Genomic DNA, 17,378 nt, shown 5'->3' on the forward strand with positions numbered 1-17,378 from the left:
TGTGTCGGCCATCGGCTGAGCTACGCGTCGTATCTTGCGCGATTTTGCATCAAAGTCGGCACCGGTCACGCAAAGAGCGTTATCACGCATATAATTTCGAAGCATGCCGCTCCATTTGTAATAGTCCATTGTAGCTGCTCCACTCTTCTCGAGCGATACCCCAAATTTGTTGATCGGCATCTCGACGCATACAGTGCACATCATCGGCGTGCGGTTTAATTTATAATGAGGCCTGCCTCGCGGAGTTCCTCGATAATCGATAGAATTTCGTTGTCGTGCGAGTTGTTACCCGCCTGACGCGACGCTTCCAGCAAACGCAATCGATCCACCAGCTCGTTGGGATCATCCCAGTGCACATAATCGATCTTGTTATCGTTTACCACCATGACTCGCGATGTCCTTAGACCTTTCCCCGCTTTACTGGTCAATACACGGGGTAGTAGTGGCGCAATTACATGTTTGTACTTGTATCCCTTGTTACCCAATATGGGGTTTTGTGCGTTATGACCACGTCTGTGAGCATTCGTCATCAGCAGTATACTTTTGTATTTTTGTTTATCAGCATCTGTGTATATAGCATCATCGGGAATTCTCTTGAAAATCAGTTCGTACAGACCAGGCGTTCCTCCATATCTTACACCGTCTATGATTATATTATCATCCTTGTCCATATCGAAAACCTTATCCCCCAGCATCATTCCACTACCACCAAAGTATACACCGTACACATAATCTATGGTCGTATCCCTATCTCCACTTAGGATTGCGCTCATGTATTTTTGTCCCAGCGGACCGAAATGGTTGCGAAACGTTTCTTGCCCCTCGGATGTTTGGAGTTACTCTCTAATAGATGCTGCAAGCGACTCATCGGCAGAAGTTTCATACACGTCTTCGTCATCATTGGTTGTGAGCGACTGTACATCGGGAAATGTATTTATTGACGCAGGAGGAACCGTGGAATCGTTTGATGCGACATTCAACCGTTTCCGCTTCGATTGAACTGGTGTGGAGGTTACGAGCGAATTTTCCAATGACATGTATGACTGTTTACTATTTCTTTTACGCGATGCGTTCCATTTCGGTCGGATTTTTGTTTTAGGCGTTAATGTTTCAATGCTCATACTCGTCGCAGGTGATATGTCAGCTTCTGTCTCAGCAGTATTTTCCACAATATGTTTTAAGGGCTCGGTAATAGGTTTAAAGTATTTTTCCAGCGCGATATCTTCATCCATCTTGTCAGTCTTCAAAGACTGATGTTTCCTGCGAATGGATTCGCTGGTTTTTGCAATTTCCATCGCTATTCTCTCGCGATCCTTAATCTCCTGACTACTAATCATCATTGTATCGCAGACGTTGCTTTCCCACCGATGTGTTGACGACGATTGAGCATCTCAAAGTAGCGCAAACTCGTTAAATCCCTTTCTATAACGCCCATTGGACATCGCGCTATCTTTATCTATCACCATGAAACCATACTCCCGCTGCCAACAATTACGACACAAAGCGCAGAAATCCTCGTAAGACATATCAGTGTTTACATGATCGTTGTACACATGTTTCAAGTTGGTACCATCCTGCTTAAACAGTATCAACAGATTCGCATTGTCGCGTATAAGATGTTTGGGAATCTTTGCATACGTCTGACAGAGATAGAAGCAGTCGACGTTCGAGTGGCGTCCCATTGCAAAGTATTCCCTTATCGTATCTTGCTTGTCGCATGCCACGTCATCAAAGATAAAAATCGAATTCGGAAGCGATTCGCTCGGTGGGATGACGTCACTATTATTTGAAAATGTAAAGTAGCCAATTTCATCTATCGCAGTCAATAAATTCTCCAAATACTTATATTTTGGCTGTTGCAACGACTTGGAATACACGTACAGGTTCTCGAAGCACACGCCGTGAGGACTTTCCAACAAGCTGACCAGCACGTTGGTCTTTCCACAATTTGATGGACCACAAATGAGGCAGCGTATAGTGTTTGGTAGCATGCTACCGTGTCTGCGTCTCGTTTTCGGAGACATCATTTGCGATTTATCATCAAAATTAGTCACGCGTATCGCCACAGGTTGTCGCACGAATCGCATCCTCTCCGTGAACTCCGAAAAATGATTTTGATACGTCGAAGCTGCGGTGCGCTCTATTTATAGGCTCGCGCCGAAGCAAAACAGCTCATTATTCAAAATGCTTCTGATCCTGTCGGATAATTGTGATATTCGAGACCAAACCGCTGAGCAGTTGAAATATATATAAAAAATTATTCTACTGCGAGAGTTTGGCAGACACATCGATCAGTTGTGGGACAGACTCCCCGAGCATATAAAAGTCGATTCTGAGGTTCAGCAGTATCGTCGATGCTTGGAACATTATAATCGCCCTTGGCAGCGAACGCATATCGACGGTCCAGCACCATTGATTAAAAACTGCAGCGAATGTCGTCGAAGAGAGTAAAGAAAGGTTGTGGTCTGTTAAATCGGGCGATAAACGCGTTACCTATCGAATTATTGGGAGTACAAATTAGTTCGGTCCGTTTTCAAAAGATGACTCTGGCTGTTATGAATGTTTCATAATGACAGCTGATTTCGATTGTTTTAGACTGGTTTGATATCTACCAATAATATTTAGATTATATCGCTTTGAGTTTCATACAAAACGTCTGTTTTTTACTGTTTCGAATATGTCAAATTTTGTGTTAACTAAGCAGCATTTGCGGGAGGTTTTAGTTTTTTGCTTTAATTGGAAGAAAAGTGCAGCTGAAGCGCATCGTATGCTTGTAGAAGTGTATGGTGATAATTCTCCAACTGATAAATCATGTAGGGAATGGTTTCGACGTTTCAAGAATGGTGATTTCAGCGTTGAAGACAAGCCTCGCTCTGGACAGCCAAAAAAATTCGAAGACACAGAATTGGAGGCATTACTCGATGAAGATCCGAGTCAAACGCAGGAGGAGCTTGCAGAATCATTGGGAGTTACGCAACAAGCAGTTTGCGTACGATTGAAATCCATGGGAATGATTCACAAGGAAGGAAATTGGGTGCCTTATGAACTGAAAGAGAGAGACATTGAAAGGCGATTTCACACTTGCGAGCAGCTGATTCAAAGGCAACAAAAAAAGGGGTTTTTACATCGCATTGTAACTGGGGATGAGAAATGGATATTCTACGATAACCCCAAGAAGAAAAAATATTACGCTATGGCCGGTCAATCAGTGTCATCGACGTCAACATCAACACCAAAGCGGAATATTCATGGTTCGAAGGTCATGCTGTGTATCTGGTGGGATCAAAAGGGTGTTATATACAATGAGCTGCTACAACCTGGCGATTCCATTACGGGCCAGCGGTATAGGCTACAATTGCTTCGTTTGCGCCGTGCATTACGAGAAAAACGGCCGGAATACGAGCAAAGACATGAGAAAGTTATTCTTTTGCATGACAACGCTCGGCCTCATGTCGCAAAAGTCGTAAAAACTTATTTGGAAACGGTCAAGTGGGATATTTTACCGCACCCGCCGTATTCGCCGGACATTGCTCCTTCAGATTATTGGTTGTTCCGACGGATGCAGCACGATTTGGCAGGTCAGCGGTTCACTTCTTTCGCAGAAATCGAAAATTGGCTCCTAACTTGGATCGCCTCAAAAGACGAGACATTTTTTCGAGATGGAATTCGAAAATTGCCTGAGAGGTGGGACAAAGTAGTAGCCAGCGATGGAAAATACTTTGATTAATCTGCTCATTCATTTTGTTCTGAAATAAATGCATTTTTGACCACAAAAAAACGGACCGAACTAATTTGTACTCCCAATACATATTCCGGGATATCAGTTTTGTGGTCCAGAAACTCATCTGGCAAAACGATTGGCTAGAGGCGATCGAGGCATCAATCCGTTGGACGCAGCGTGTCGCGAACACGATATTGCATATTCGCGTAGCAACGACCTCGGTGAAAGGCACACGGCAGATAAGGTTCTCGCTGACAAAGCGCGAAAACGCATCGTTGCGCGAGACTCGACTCTGGGTGAAAGAGGTGCTGCTACAGCTGTTTGGGCAGCTGTGAAAGCTAAGACGAAAATCGGAATGGGGATGAAAACAAAACCCCGCAAAAGGACTGTAAGGAGAGCATCGCAAAAGCGGATACTTCCGGTGGCAAAACGAGGTGGCATATTACCACTTCTCCCGCTGCTAGGTGTTCTCGGATCATTAGCCGGTGGAGCAGCGGGGATCGCCAAGGCGGTAAACGATAATAAGGCGGCGCAACATCAGCTGCAGGAAATGCAGCGTCATAATCGCACCATGGAAGGTCGCGGACTTTATCTCGCACCATACAAGCGCGGACAGGGAATATCGAAACAAAAAAAAAAAAAAACGCCGAAAAGACAATAAAAATGCCCAAGGGCGTAACTACAGATGCGCAATTGGGGGAGTTGGCAAAACGTATGCGTATTCCATTTTTTAGAGGTGTTTTTATGCGCAATGCACTACCTGTTGGAGGAGTACGCCGAAACGAGAGCGGTATCGTGAATTTGGATAATGTCGAGGGACCGGGGACTCATTGGGTGGCGTATGCGAAGAGGGGGCGTCGAGCTGTATACTTCGACAGCTTTGGCAATCTTCGGCCGCCTAAGGAATTGGTACAATATCTGGATAAAGATGTCGTGAAAATCGAATACAATCACGCGCCTTATCAGGAGTACAATCAGAGCAATTGTGGTCAACTATGTCTACGCTTTCTACAAACGATTGGTTGCAAATTTAAGGATTGACTTCTCACCACTTTGATTCAGTACGAGTCCAGTCGTACAGCTTGGAATATGTCGTTAACATTCACTCTAACCGGCAAGAGTAGCACCCTCGCGGTGAGCTACTTTCCACCCATAGATTTGAGCGACGATGATTACGAGCTTGGTCTAACAACCCTTGAAACTTACCATACAATACCCAACATCGACTCCAGCAACGATAAATTCTACTTCACCACAAACTATGAGACCAATAGCAGCGTCGACACCAGCCTTGAATACATTACGATTCCCCACGGTTCATACGAATTAGACGCCATTGCCAAGTATTTGAAACAGCGATTACTCGAGCGATATCCTCAAAAACTCGATGGCACCAATGCCAACGATGGTAGCGACAGCGATGAGTATCCTATAGTGTTGCGTCCCAACAACAACACCATGAAAAGTGAGCTGTACTGCTCGTTCATTGTAGACTTTACGAAGCCCAATAACATTGGATCGTTACTGGGATTCTCGACAAATCGCGTATTAGAACCGGAACAGTGGCACGAATCGGACGATCCGATTAATATCATGAATGTGAACATTATTCGCGTAGAATGTAGCGTGACCGCTGGCGCGTACAGCAATGGGAAGCGCGTACATACCATACATGAATTTTCTCCCAGAGTACCGCCGGGATATAAGATATCGGAAACGCCCGCGCAGATCATTTACCTTCCAATCACCGCACAGGTCATTTCGGATCTAACGATACGTGTTGTGGATCAAGACGGGCGGTTGCTTGATTTTCGAGGTGAAGAGATTACCATCAGACTGCACGTACGACGACGTCGATGATAATACATGTGGTGCAGTCGTATGAGATGCTTGTGTTGAACGACTCCAGAAACACGTTTCTTCCAAACGAAATTGTTTGCAGCAGCAACAACAACAACAACAACAACAACAACAACAACAACAACAACAACTGCAACTGCAACAGCTCTGATTACGCTAAAAAGAAGAGGTTCAGTGCTGCGAACATTGCATTTTTGAAATCGCTGGGATTCATTGTACGCAATTAAGTTGAAAAATGACTGACATTCTAAGCATTGGCGCGAAGCCGACGTTTGATGATCGCATCGTCAAGCTTGAGACTCACACATACAACCCTTACGTCAACACGACGTTTGGATACAGCGATGAGATAAGAATACCTATACAGCAACAGGATTTATACACATTACCGTGTGAAAGTTTCCTCTACCTGGAGGGGAAATTGACGATAAATAAGCCGAATGATGTATCATCGGTGATGTTGGGAAATAATTGCATGGCATTCATATTTGATGAGATTCGATATGAACTGAATGGTGTGGAGATTGATCGCAACAGAAACGTTGGAATAACTAGCACGCTTAAAAACTATGTATCGATGACATCTGATGAAGACAAAACTATGGAGAATGCGGGATGGGGCTTGAAACGGCACGATGAGCTAATAGTGAAAAATCATTTCAATTTTTGCATCCCGCTCAAATATTTGTTGGGATTTTGCGAGGACTACAAACGCATGGTTATTAATGCGCGTCACGAATTGATTTTAATACGATCGCGCAACGATAACAATTCTCTAATAGGATCGCCGACGTTGGAACCAGAAATTGAATTACTTAAAGTGCAATGGCGGATGCCTCACGTGACGCTGAACGACGTTAATAAGCTGTCGTTGCTACATGCTTTGGAAAGTGGACAAAACCTGAGCATTAGTTTTCGCTCGTGGGATCTGTATGAGTACCCTCTCTTACAGAGCACGACCAAGCATTCGTGGGCCGTGAAGGCAGCTGCACAGTTGGAGAAGCCGCGATACATTATCTTTGCTCTACAGACTGCTCGAAAGAATGTGATGACTGAAGATGTTACTCGATTTGACCACTGCAAATTGACCAATGTAAAACTTTTTCTCAACTCGGAATTTTACCCGTACGATGACATGAACTTGGACTTTGACAAGAATAGGCACGCCATCTTATTTAACATGTATACGCATTTTCGTAAATCGTATTACGGACATAGTTGCAACGAGGCATTATTCACCGTAGCCCAATTTTTGCAATTTGGCCCCCTCGTGGTGATTGATTGCTCGCGACAAAATGAGTCGATCAAGAATAGCACCATGGACGTGCGCATAGAATTTGATTGTAAAGAAAACGTACCTGCAAATACTACGGCCTACTGTTTGATTCTGCACGATCGGGTGGTTGAATACAATCCGCTGACAAATGTGGTGCGCAAAATCAATTAAATTACTGCGCTACTTGTCCGCCCTCTCCTGTACCAAATTCGTACAAAATTTCATCGTGAAAATTGAGATGCTTTACGAGAAAGAGTGCATTCTCCAGTCTGTCTTGGAAGCGAACGGACCTCTAAATTGTATCGATAATGGTCGTACCAACATTCGTTGACCTGCAAGGGTTCATCGTCGATGGAAGATTTGTCGCGAAGGAAGTGGCTATCCTACGAAAGGGAACAATTCTCTCGCACTATATTTTTGGGAGTTCGATGCCACAATATCTTCTTACAAAATCCGACAAATCGAGCATCCGGTGGTTGGTGGCAAAACATCATGGACTACGTTGGGAAGATGGTGACGTTCCATACAGTATGGCTACACAGCTAATTATGAAAGCTGTAGCCGATGCGATCGACGAGGAAGATGACACACCCCATGTCGTATACGTTAAAGGGCTGCAGAAACGCGATTGGCTCGTGGATTTCCTCGATGAAAATACGAGAGCGGACGTGATCATCGAGACGCTAGACATTGACTACGAGGATATCAAATCCCTAAATAAGCTAAACGTAATTAATACTCTGCGATGTGGCAGACACGCAAAGCACTGTGCCATGCAAAATGTATTTAAAATATTCAACTGGTGGTCTAAACGCCAGAGGGAAATACACAAGTAAAATATAATCAATTTTTAATGCATAACAGTTTTTCTTCACCCTCCTCAACCTCCAACCTTCTGCATGTACGCTAGATTAAGACGATAGTTCTAATTATTATGTAGAAGTAGTACGATTCATGATCAACGCGGTATGATAGACGTTCGATTCACGTTAAAAGTCGTTCAATACTCGTTGAATATTCGTTCGATATCCGTTCAAGTGGTCTGATAGACGTTCGATAGATGTTCAAGTGGTCTGATAGACGTTCGATAGATGTTCGGAGTGGTACGATAGATGTTCAAAGTGGTATGATAGACGTTCGATACCCGTTCGATACCCGTTCAGTACCCGTTTGATACCCGTTCGGCACACGTTGAAAGCCGTTCAGTACCCGTTCGATTCACGTTGAAAGCCGTTCAAAACCCGTTCAATACCCGTTCGATAACCGTCCGATACCCTTTCGATACCCGTTCGGTATACGTTGAAAGCCGTTCAAAACCGTTCAATACCCGTTCGATTCACGTTGAAAGTGGTGTGGTCTAGTCGAATGATGTGCCCAAAGAAGAAGGGAAAGAAGATGCGTGTGAATAAGGAGAGGACGGTCAGTGAAGAAGAAGATAAGTACATGGAGGAGGATGGTCAGCGAAAATGCAGGTGGCCTGTGATGAAGATGGCGAAGAACAAAGGCATCCTACTTTGCAAAGCTATGCATTTCTCGATTTCATCATAGGAGGGGGTTTTGACGTGCGAGAGCCAGGAGATGCATCGAGACCAGTTGCATTCAAATCGTGGCTGTGACAGTCTAATTTTTGTGTGCATCATTTTTATAAACAAAAAAAATGGGAATAACGCGGATTGCTCCGGAGTGTGACCCTGAGGTATGTACTTAACAGTATTCTTTTAACATTTATCGCGTTTAACCATTGATACCGAGTGAGATTAAAATCAGACGTTTGTATAAATATTATATCGCGGGTTTCTATGTTCCAGAACTCGCCACCCTCGTCACCCCCCGGACCGCCATCGCCACCACCGTCACCCCCGTCGCCGAGGGTGTGGTCCCCGGATTGGGGCTCTCCTCAGCCATCACCGTCGCCGTCGCCACCACCACCGCGGTCCCCACACTAGATTTATTTTTTTTTTATATTTATATTTATATTCTTCTTTTTTTTTATTTATATTTATTATTATTTAATTGTATTTTATATTCTTCTTTTTTTTCTTTTTTTATATATTCTTTTTTATATTATATTCTTTTTTATATTTATATTTATATATTCTTTTTTTATATTATATTCTTTTTTATTTGTAACAATATATATTTCTTAAACGTATATTATTTCTCAATTTTATTTACCCGTGTTCCTCCTCCCACGGCCTATTTTTTAAGATTTGTTGACGCTGCATAATTCTTATATGTGTGAGCAATTTTATTTTACATAATTCCACTATTTTATTAGATCGAGTTAATAAATATAATAATTTCTATACATATGCAAAGAATTTTATTTTATTTTTATGCAATAATTCCGCTATTTATAAGAACGAGTTAATAAATACAATAATTTTTTATTTTACAATGGTATTCTAAAGACGCGGTGTCGAGAAACGCCGATCTTTCCCGACATCGTTCGAAACAATTTCTGATAAAATTTCTCATAAAAATAAATTATTATACGTCGACGTTGTGTGTGTGTGTGTGTGTGTGTGTGTGTGTGTGTGTGTGTGTGTGTGTGTGCGTGTCACATATGTGACGCTACGTTGGTTTCGCTATATGTACCATTCGGAAAAGACTAATGTCAGAGACGGCGTTTGGGGGAGTTGGTTAGGCGGCTGACTCGTACCGCGGAGGTCTTGGGTTCGAGCCCCGTCGCCCCGAGAAGTTTTTTCATTTATATTAATATCATAAAATTAATATTTCCTTCCTTACCGACAGTCTGTTGTACCACGCTCCAGAGTAGCACCTTCCTTACCGACAGTCTGTACCACGCTCCAGAGTAGCGCACCGTCACCCCGCGGTTCCTCCTCCTCCTCCTCCTCCTCGATGATACCCCCGCACCGTCACCCCGCGGTTCCTCCTCCTCCTCCTCCTCGATGATACCCCCCACCACTCCGCCATCTCTATGACGTCATCCGCCGCCAGCCCGCCGACAAAAAAACAAATTTTCAAATTTGAGTTTCAAGGTCATGATCATGACCTTGAAACTCAAATTTGAATTAGAATCCCCCTTGTCTTACTACTCACGCAAGATCCTGAGATCGTAAATGAGCTATAAACTGAGAGATTGAGCGTAGAAATAACAGTTTTGAACAAAGAGATCTGATGAGCGTTAAGAATCACGAGTTGCAAAAGAATACTAAGTCGCTTGCGACACGGCCTTCACCGCGCGCTACGTGAATAAGAGTGAATACAAATGGATGCCGGATTTCCGGCACGCGTCATCTACAGGGTGTCCCACTAAGGAGTGGACAGCGCGATATCTCTTAAAGTATTGTCGATAAAAATATAAAAAAAATAGGGAATTGCATGGTTCGAGGGGGCCCATTTATTAGCGCGAACGAATTTTGTTTTCGATTATTATTTTAAAAGATACGATGGTCAAGTTCGGTTTTTCAAATGGAACTATTTTTTTTGAACACCTGAGTTGATAGTGCGTTCCAAGACAAATTCAATAAGCTTTAATGTATACACTTTATTTCCACTGGTTTTTAAGATATTGCGCTTGCAAATTTACTGATTTTCACTGCAAGAAACCCCTCTGGAATGGCAAAAACCGGGGGCGGTCTTACTGGCGCTACGGGTGGCACTGCCTGTTGAAATGGATACTTACCTGCCAAAGGTCTACGCCAGAAATGGCAGGCCCAAAGGCTGGACAATTCTTTTCCGTCAGAAATGCTACTTAGGTAGGTACATCTGCGGTGTCGAGAAGCGCATCGTTACTTTTATTTCGCACTTGCTTCTACGCTCGGATGGCCGGTTCTTTTGGCAGGGATGCAAGTTGGATTGGTTAGGTTAGGAGGAGTGAAAGTTGCTAGACTAAATTTCAACCATAGGGAGCAGATTGTATCAGAACCAATCGGATTTGCATCCCTCCCAAAAGAACCGGCCATCCGAGCGTAGAAGCAAGTGCGAAATAAAAGTAACGATACCTACCTAAGTAGCATTTCTGACGGAAAAGAATTGTCCAGCCTTTGGGCCTGCCATTTCTGGCGTAGACCTTTGGCAGGTAAGTATCCATTTCAACGGGCAGTGCCACCCGTGGTTTTTGCCATTCCAGAGGGGTTTCTTGCAGTGAAAATCAGTAAATTTGCAAGCGCAATATCTTAAAAACCAGTGGAAATAAAGTGTATACATTAAAGCTTATTGAATTTGTCTTGGAACGCACTATCAACTCAGGTCTTCAAAAAAAATAGTTCCATTTGAAAAACCGAACTTGACCATCGTATCCTTTAAAATAATAATCGAAAACAAAATTCGTTCGCGCTAATAAATGGGCCCCCTCGAACCATGCAATTCCCTATTTTTTTATATTTTTATCGACAATACTTTAAGAGATATCGCGCTGTCCACTCCTTAGTGGGACACCCTGTATGTGGGTATGTGCATTCTGAACATATAAAAAATTTGTTTGTACGAATTTCATCACGAGTACATGTCCCCCCTGAATGGTCAAAAATGTAAAATAATGTGCACAGATACTGATAGTCTGATTTATCTAATTCAATATGAGAATATCTATGCAGCCATGAAACGTGATATCGATAAGTTCGACACCAACGATTATCCCACTGACAATGCATATGATATGCCACGCTTAAGGGGTCTCCCTAGTGTGACGCCTGGAAAATAGGGCTATATTTGGGAATGTTTTTGAAGGAAATGTACTTGATATTGCGGTTTCTAACTTTGGGGTATTTATTCAGTTACATTTTGACAATCTACTTGAATTTTTTGAAGCATTAATGATAATTATATTTTATGTTATAAGGGTTATAATGAAAAGCTCGCAAAAAAACGCCTGCTGCTGGCGATCACGATTCCGGCTGCCATGGTTATCTGAAACAAAAAACACAGTTATTTTCTTAATCTATATGAATGTAGCTAGGACTTGAACTAGAATGAAAATAGAAAATCACCAAATAAAAAAATGGCGGCACTTTAAAGAAAAGTTTTCATTTCGCGGCAAAAAAGTGGTCAGTTTTTTGAGCTGCAAAATTCGAATTTTGCAAATATTGACTTCATTCTAGGTCAGATCCTAAGAGAACACGCACTCAATATATATGTTAAGTTTTAAGTCGTTTGGTTGAGTAGTTTTGGAGATATCGTGATCGCCGGGCCGAAAAATGTAGTTTCGAGTAAAACGCGTTTAAAGATTCAAGTACCATTTTTGAAATAATAAATCATACTTACGATTAGTCTCCGATGCCTGGCCCATAGAGTACACCTTCCTCTTCTTCATACAATTCTTGTAAAGCTGCATTTGCTTTCCTTCGAGCAGTTCGAGCTGCTTTTGATGCTTCCTGATGCCTTTTCTCTCCAAGGCAAACTCTGTTCACGTCTTGCGAATCGGCAAAACTTTTGGCTTCTGGGCCAATTGTTATTCCCATCGTATTTAATACTCTTAACAGTGACTGGTAGCCATCGTTAAATATGCAAGTTGCTAAATATGTTGCTACTTCAACTGTTTTTGGCCCAGAGTATATATGTTTTGGAGCGAAATGCCAAATTAACTGATTAAAACTTTCGTTATTGTTCTGTGTGTTTCCGCCTAGCCATCGCTCTATCAATTCGTGTTGGGATAAACTGGTATAAATGGGCTTTATAACCTGCTGTACGAGTTCAGTAAGGGGTGGATCATGAGTGTAATTGTCAAGGGCGCCTTTTGCTTCAGCGCGGCGCCACGAACACCAGCTTTCAGCTCCGGTAGGGCAGTAATCATGTTCGGGGGCTGTATCAGTGGAGCACTTATGGTGATACGTTGCCCAAATCGCATTCTTCATTTCCTCCACTGTGTTACGAGCCGGGGCTGCGGCAACGCGAGAGGCCGGCGAGAAGGGTATTTCCCAAGGAATATGGTTAACGAATTTGTTAGTAAGGTGCGCGGACGAACCTGATGCGAAATCAGGGAGCCGCTTGGATTATTGACGGCGAGGACGAACCTGATGCGAAATCAGGGAGCCTCTAGGAATGGAGTCAAGCGCGGACGAACCTGATTTGAAATCAGGGAGCCGCAGGAGGGTGAAACGTCGTGAACGAACCCGATGCGAAATCGGGGTGTCACTAGGATGATGTTCACAGACGAACTCGACGCGAAGTCGAGGAGCTGTTAGGAGGTTGGATTATTCACAGACGAACCTGGTGCGAAACCAGGGAGCTGTTCGGAGGTTGGTAGACTTACAGACGAACCTGGTGCGAAACCAGGGAGCTGTAGGATACGGACGAACCTGATGCGAAATCAGGGAGCCGTAGGAGGGTTAAACGTGGACGAACCCGATGCGAAATCGGGGAGCCACTAGGTTGGTAAAATTCCTTTATTTGGATGAAAGGTTGCTAACTAACCTGATGCTAGATCAGGGAGTCGCGGGAAATGTTATTAATGCCTCGTAACTCTTAATTTTTATTTGATACAACTCGAGCGGTAAAGTTGTATCAGTGGGTGAGCGCTACTAAGTTTATAAGGATCGCTGGGTAAAAGATGGGTTTTAACGAATCAACTCGATTTAGAAGTGAACACCATTCGTGTATTCAAGATTAGTTGGTACAAATGTGAATGTCGCGGTTAAATAGTGTAATAAATGTGTGAAAATTACCACTAATTTGCTCGGTGTTGACGCACTGGCGATGCGGGGCGTACGAGCGGCTATTACAAAGTGCCCAATAGAATGTAAACCGAACTCGCGGATTCTATGGGGTCAACTATGATTCCGACAGAGACTTTAGCTCGATCTTACTGAATTCAACCGACTCGGTACGAGCGTGACACAACGTTACTCTACGCGTAACTGTACTGCTTTTAACCGCAGAGGGTAGAAACCAAAGGGTTTATATAGTCCCAAAAATGAGTGGGGATGCATTTGAAATTTCCATATAAGGAAATTCTTCGGGGTCGTCGTCGTGTCACTCCCGTTCCCATGGTCGTGATCCAGATGGTCGAGATCATGACCCCCCTTAGTGGTATGTGATAAGCAAAAGGATTTTTAGGGCGTTTTCCCTTCGTAGACGCGAGCTCGAAAAGTGGTTGAGAGCGGCGTATGGGGAAAAATCCACATACGTAACAACTGAATCCGTGTGTCGTGTAATTGCTAACCCATAATATGCTGTTAAATCATTTATTAACTTATCCGTTAATTTTCCCGGACCTTTTCCCCCTATTCCTTTATGTTTCTTTTTTTCTGCTCTCAAACGAGAACCCATCCTTTTTTTAACGTGTAAAACACACTCTAACTTTTTCACCTGCACGTCATATGGATTCAAATCCACAATGCCTTTATACGTTTTACTGTCGCCATCGCCAATGTAGCGAGTATACATGGCGCCATATCGTTGCATCGATCTGGCGAACATTTCAGAAATACCATCTACCTCCATCTTCCCGGCAGATCCTTCATGGTTCACTGAACACTGATTTTGGTGATTCCTTTTCCATTCATCGTATTCTTCCTCGTCGTCAATTTTCTTTTCCCACATTTCACACATCTTACAATATGAGCATTTTATAGCTACATCTATTGCTTTATTGGTATATTTCCCAATCAATGTTGCAACGCCGATTAGGGAAGAAAATCCTCTCTTCTTCCAAGTACCATCTCCAGAAACTGTTAAATTTATATTTGACTTCTCCTTCTCAAAGGTACTTCGCTTCTCCTCGTCCATCGCCAAGTTTGTACTGAATTCGAAAACAGCTTTTGAGGCAGTGTACAGATTTTCTAAACCGGCATAGTATGTATTACTATAGAATTCTTTTGCCAAGTCCATCAATCCGCAGAATAGGTTCAGGCCTTTATTTCCTATCCCCAATAAACGCATGACGCATACTATTCTGCGATTTATTTCGTATGCATTAGAAATCAACGGACACGAATTGATGTAAGTGACGTTGCATTCGCACTGCACTCCAATCTTAAAACCTAAGCCACGCACACTCGTTTCAGTAAATTTAATGTCTTTATGACACACTTTGCATTCAATTAACTGACTAATTGCAGTAAATACCGAAAAAAAGTCCACAAAACGATAGCCGTGCGTTCGGGTCACTTCAATGTCTTCGTCGTTGCCTTCTACTAACTTCTTAGCCGAAGTGCTGGCAAAACTCACGTCTTGTTCAAAAGTGTAGCAGTTTCCTGTAAATCTTCTTTTCTTGTTTCGGCTTAAATAGCCTTTCGAATGCTCCTTATCGCTCTTTCTGGACATTTTCTTTCACTTTGCTCACTTCTGTTTTGCTCAGGAGTCTACGATGCACTCGTCGTCACGAGTCTACGATGCACACTGAATCACACCCGCTATAACACTTGGAGGGGCCCCTTTAGCACAGAAGGGGACGGTACAGGTAGCCAGGTCATAGGAAACTCTGGAGGTAACGGTTTTTAAAGTCAAAAAGGTCGACCTTCGGTACAAGCGAGGAGGGCTCCGATTCATACCTGCGCGCCCGGTCGCGCGCTACTGTTCATAGCTCACAGCGTTGCCAAAATTTCGAATTCAGCTATAATATTTTAGGAATATGTTCTTAAGATGTTGAACTTTCAGAAAAAAACAAAAACAAAAAATCGATTTTTTTGAACCGTCACACTAGGGAGACCCTTAAATAAGAAGGCTCCAGGGCTGATGCAGAATGAAAATAATGAGGCGATAAGGACCGAATTCGTAGGTCTTAGAACGAAAATGTATGCACCCCGCGTAGATTGTAAAAAAGACACGAAAAAGGTGAAAGGTGTCAAGAATAATGTCGTAGCCAGGACAATAACTTTTGACGACTACGCGCAGTGTTTGCACAAAGAGATCGAAACGGTCTGTAGATAATCGTGCATACGGTCGAAATTGCACAAAGTGTACACCATTTCGGAATCCAAAATCGCTCTAAGTCCATACGACGACAAGCGGTATATTGTATCAGATTCGACCGACACGCTGCCCTGGGGACATTATAAAATACCCTTGTAAATAATGGAATTATTATGTGAAATAAATTTGCAAAGATATGTATAGCATATAATTGTATTTATTGAACCATGTATTTATTTTTACAATACATTATTTTCATTTATCCATGAATTGTGTGATTTATCAAACCCAAGCCACTGGACGTATACATAATCCCCCTTCCGACGCAACACTTTTTCCACCACATACACATCAGGACCTGTGACGCGTTGCAGCTCGTGTTCATAAAATCCTCCGGCAACGGGTTTTCCACAGGAATCGACGAGCAGATACGTTGCGGGACTATTTGCCTGTACTTTGACTATCTTGAACACCTCCGCTGTCCAATTCGGCGTATAGTCTTTATCGAAGATGGTTTTAAATTTGCTCACGCGCACTGCTTGAATTGGGCCCTTTACACGGACGTTCTTGCGTGCCACTTGTGCGCGTCAGACGCCAGCGCGGCATGCATTTGGCGCGGCGCGCCGGAACGTCGGAAGGAGCGCGCTCCTTCTCGCGGGCCAGAAGATCGTACCCGTCGCTACTTAGAGACAGCAAGTTCGGGCTCCCATTTATACGTCGACTCCACATGCTTTTTCCAGGAACCAGCGCAGTCTTGTATTGTGTACTACCTGTTCCATGTATATTATTGATCTGCGAAACGATCGGCAAGACACGATCGCGAAAAATATACGAATTCCTCGATATACCTAGCTTATAGAGGATATCATAAATGCTGTTACTGTGGGGCACACTGAAACATCTGTTTTTACGAAGCTACATTTGGTTTACCTGAAGGTGCTATAAATTATGAAAATGGTTTATTACTCAGTTATAACGATTGTACTGCGATCTGCATTCTTCTTGCAGACGAAAAGTTTCCACCTTATCGGACGTTCTTGCTCGCATCTTGTGCGTGGCTTTCTAGACTTCTGTGTGGCGCGCCGGAATTCCACGTTCTTGCGTGCGCGTAGAACCGTTGTCAGGCGTGTCGCGTCCAAAAGTGTGGCGCGCAAACCTCGACTCCAGAAAAGTTTACATAAGAGACAGAAAAGGTAGTTAGAAAAGGAAAGCGGCACTTGAAACCAAGGGTTCGGCGTGGCGCGTGGACTTTCCAACAGTGCGGAACTCCTGAAGCCCGCGCCGCGCCTGGCAGCCAAGACTCTGCGAGCCGCTAAAAGCGGTAGGAAGTGAACGCGAATTTTTTAAAACCAAAGAATTAAATATATTTACTTCCAGCTTTGTGGCTTCATTTGTACATCTTTAGGGAATATGAAAAAAAATTGTATGCAAACATAGTGGTTATATCCGGAGTTATAGTGTTACAAATAGATGTTGTAGTTGTCTGAAATAGATTAATTAATGATTAATAGATTAAACTTTATTAACCATAATCATGATGTTATTGATTTACATCTGCAACCTAGTAAATTATGTCTGTACTGTTAGATACCTAGCTTCGCGACTTTCTCTTTTAAGCACATCTGGTCATTGTCACTCTCTTAAGACCCTTAGTCCGTTTCGAGCGTCCGTAACTTAACGGTAAACAGGCGGAATAGGCGGTAG

The 17,378-nt window shown here is 43.1% G+C and overlaps 2 long non-coding RNA genes and 1 pseudogene across 3 annotated transcripts in view; 1 reads left to right on the forward strand and 2 right to left on the reverse strand.

The window, feature by feature from the left end:
- Positions 1-17,378, reverse strand: part of LOC143374872 (uncharacterized) — a 617,708-nt gene that overhangs the window by 476,703 nt on the left and 123,627 nt on the right. The gene's annotated exons all lie outside the window — the stretch shown is intronic.
- On the forward strand, positions 11,275-15,833 carry LOC143378683 (uncharacterized; annotated as a pseudogene).
- On the reverse strand, positions 11,490-12,436 carry LOC143378692 (uncharacterized). The gene is made up of 2 exons (XR_013088338.1): positions 12,087-12,436; positions 11,490-11,732 (listed from the first exon to the last, which is right to left on the reverse strand). It is a non-coding gene; the product is annotated as an uncharacterized LOC143378692 (long non-coding RNA).

The sequence above is a fragment of the Andrena cerasifolii genome, chromosome 1 (genome assembly GCF_050908995.1).
Source record: "Andrena cerasifolii isolate SP2316 chromosome 1, iyAndCera1_principal, whole genome shotgun sequence".
Classification (NCBI taxonomy): Eukaryota; Metazoa; Arthropoda; class Insecta; order Hymenoptera; family Andrenidae; genus Andrena; species Andrena cerasifolii.